This window comes from Salvia splendens, chromosome 17, assembly GCF_004379255.2.
Source record: "Salvia splendens isolate huo1 chromosome 17, SspV2, whole genome shotgun sequence".
NCBI lineage: Eukaryota > Viridiplantae > Streptophyta > Magnoliopsida > Lamiales > Lamiaceae > Salvia > Salvia splendens.
Genome location: NC_056048.1, coordinates 1,936,190 through 1,939,701, shown reverse-complemented (window position 1 = coordinate 1,939,701; position 3,512 = coordinate 1,936,190). Strand labels below are relative to the sequence as shown.

Sequence of the window (3,512 nt, the reverse complement as noted above, 5' to 3'; positions counted from 1 at the left end):
TATAATGCTTAGTACTGTAAGAAAGTTTATGTAATAATGTGGCTTTGTCAACATTTGGAGGATAACAAATTTATATATTGGTGATCAAGTTATTTAAGGATGAATTTGATTGGTTCAATGAAAATCAATCTATGAAGCACCAGCACCGGCACAAACAACGGAGATGATTGTTGATGATAGCAATGAAGAAGAAAAGGGAATGTGTAGTATGATGAACAAGACAAAAAGGACTATGAGCATGCATTTGTCCGAACAATGTACGCATTAATGTGTGTTATTTTCTACGTGTTTAGAAGCATACATACATATTACATCATTCTACGATATTTTGATGCATCTCAACTCATAGAACAATTTTGAAAATGAGCAAGTTGAATTTTAATTATGAGGACAAGACCACAACAAATCAACTAATGACTAAAACAGAACTTGGTCAAGAGCTACTCCAAATCTATTACTTCAACAAATTTCCAAACTTAGCATTGAGACAATGAGGGATGTAGTAGACCTCATCCTTAGTCTTCTTTTCGATTCCCATCCCCCAAGGACTTCACAAAGGGACAGCTCCTAACCTGCAAAGATAACACAAATTGGGGTTGGAAAATAGACTCACAAATAAAGGAAAAAGAGGCACAAGCTCAATTAGAGATGAGGAATAGTAGAGCTATATAGGTCAGCCATTAGGCTGCAAATTAGAGCCAAGGTCAGCCCTTTTGTTATCTTCTCAAGTTTCACCAAAGAGTAAGTCAGGACAAATGGACACGGTGAGGCATGCTCACTATGCAACTCAAAGTAGACAACCACCCTGCCATCACCAAAGCCGAGAAAGCAGCCAAGGAGACGGCGCCAATACTTTCACTAATCAAGTATGATCAGGATGTTCATAGAACTCGAAAGTGAGCTAAGGTTGTAACCAAAATTGGGTATCACAATGCCCCATGAGCTGCCACAAGAAGCCAAAGGAATGGCTTATAAATACCGCCCTCCCCTCCCCACTCCACACACATATTCTGCCAGTTTCTCGTAAGGCAAGGGAGTGCAGCGGAGTGAGTGAGGAGCGGCGGCGCGGAGCAGCGGCAGTGAGAAGGGCAGGCCGAAAGAGTTCACCGAGCAAGGTAAACACCTCAACACCAACCCCTCCTTGCATCATAATAGGACTCTATAGAAACAAGAACTTAGAATCTCGGAAGTTCGACTAATAGGAAAAATGTAGCAATAGCACCGAATAATGCTAACAATCCAGTGTAACCTAGAAGTATACGCGGCCTGAATCAAGACTCATAAGGTCCCCAACAATAAGCAAAAGCAACCACAAACACAGTGGGCTTCATATGCTTTAAGGCATCAAATGTGCTTCCCAAATTAAGCTACATCCCAAGGAAATTAGAGCTTAAAATCGGCAGTAGAGGACCCCAAAATAATTTCAGACAACGGGGAAAGGGGGAAAGGTGGACGGAGCCCGAAGGCTACCGTGCGGCCTCCATGGAGCGAGGTGGTGAGCCAGTTGCTGGAGCGCGGGAGTGAGGCGACGCCTCCTCTCTGTCGCTGACTTCGCCGCAGGTAAAGCCTCGGTTCGGCGGAGGACAAGAGACGACAACGAGCGTAATCGCCGGAGGAGCGTCGGGAAGGCGACGCTGCCCAAAGCAACATCGCGTGAGGCGGAGGCGGTGCGGCGCGAGGACGACTCCCCGCTAGACTCCAGCAACGGGCGAAGCGGCGGATGCCCGTCGAGACGGCGATTTCAACGGAGAGGGCAAAGGTGATGCCTTCCCCTGTATCAGTCGAGTTCCCCCAGATTTTTGGGAGAGTGAGAGGGATAGCGGGGAGAAGAGATAGCCGACGCCGGAGGAACCGCGGCGGAACCGGCCGACCGAGCCGCCGAGGATGGCGACGCGTCGAGGCGAAGGAGGAGGAGCCGCTGAGTTCGATCGATTTTGGGGAGAGAAATGACTCAACTTATTTTTACACAAGAAATTCCCGCAAGTGTACGGGGCTAGTGTAGCACAAAGTAAGCAAGAGTATCGTATCTCACAGAGACAAATTGTGTAAACTCAAGTACCACGAACCGATTTCAACTACTATTTAGACAAAACAAATGTTGGTTTTGGTATTTAACTATTAAACATAAACAAAGTAAAGCAATGAACAAAAATAAGGTTTCAAATACGAGGAAGAGGTAGAGCTTTGGATCCGATTACAATACCCATAATGTAAACAACTCAATAACTTTGATTACCTGTTGAAGTCTCTAGGATTAGTAGGAACATCGCTATTCTAGGCTAAGCCCCCTCTCGAGTGCACTCAACCCGTTGATTAACTAGTAATATTGAAGTCTCCTTCTTCTAATACTTCACAATTAACTCCTATACACAAAAGATTCAAGTCCTCACTCTAGAATTCCTTCTCTCGAATGCAAATTATCTAGGTGTTGTTCATTCTTTTATCAATCCTAATTAGGTATCTCTCGATTACTCAAAACTAGGTCAATATATCCAATTGGTAGCTATGCAATTGAATTGAAAGGCACAAGAATGAGACAAAATAATCACAAGAGCAAAGGTAATCAAAAGCTATTAAATTAATCACAAGTGTTCATTGTAGTCATCACCAAAACTCTACAAAGGATTTAGCTACTCATATTCAACTCAAAAACATACGAATAATCCATAGTCATTGAATTAAACATTAAAACCAATGAAAAATACTCCCAAGGATGGATTGAATGGAGATTCGTCTTTGTCTTCAATCTTGTTGAGGATTGGGACGCCTTTCCTCTCAATTCTACTCTCCAAACCTTCAAAATCTGCTATGGGGCGTGTATCATGTAATGAGGTCGAAAACCTAGGTCTCCTTTTATACCCGGGGCGGAAATATTCAATCTCGCAGAACACATCGCCCGGCCGGGCGATTTTAAGTCGCCAAAACGCCCGGTCGGGCGAACTTTCTGGAGTTCGCGACCAAAACGCCCGGTCGGGCGTTTTCCCCTTAAAAATCGTCCGGTCGGGCGTTTTCTCTGGAATCCTCCAAAGGACGCCCGGTCTTCGTCTTCGAAAGGGCTTCGCGTGAGTATCTTGCACGCCCCCATCGGAGTCCGGATGAGAGAGTTATGGCTATTATACGAAAGTCGCGCATTGAAGCGCACCCGGTCAGGCGATTCTTCCTTCAAGCTCGTTTTCAAGTCATTTTTACCTGTTTTAGCTCTAAACACTCGACAAACTCGTCAAAACACTTATGTAGTGGATAATGGATGTAAACTCAAGTAGTATGCTACAAAAACACTGAAACTTTCACGTTAAACATCCAAAATACTTGCTAAACCACGAGTTTATCAAGAAACCCTCTTCTGGATTTGGATTTTTGTGAAATGGGAATAAGGTGCTGACCGATAGGTGGAGGAATATAATTTGGGCCTCTTGAATTAATAAAGTGATTTGGGCCAGTGAATTTTAAGCTAAAGTATCTGGGACTAGAAAAAAAAAACTTGTAGTGGGCCGATTTTAACAATTAAGTGG

The 3,512-nt window shown here is 43.9% G+C and overlaps 1 long non-coding RNA gene across 1 annotated transcript; it reads right to left on the bottom strand.

Annotated features, from left to right (window-relative positions):
• Positions 1-258: 258 nt before the first annotated feature.
• LOC121774142 lies at positions 259-1,941 on the bottom strand. Its single transcript, XR_006044937.1, has 2 exons — positions 1,471-1,941; positions 259-572 (listed from the first exon to the last, which is right to left on the bottom strand). It is a non-coding gene; the product is annotated as an uncharacterized LOC121774142 (long non-coding RNA).
• Positions 1,942-3,512: the final 1,571 nt, after the last annotated feature.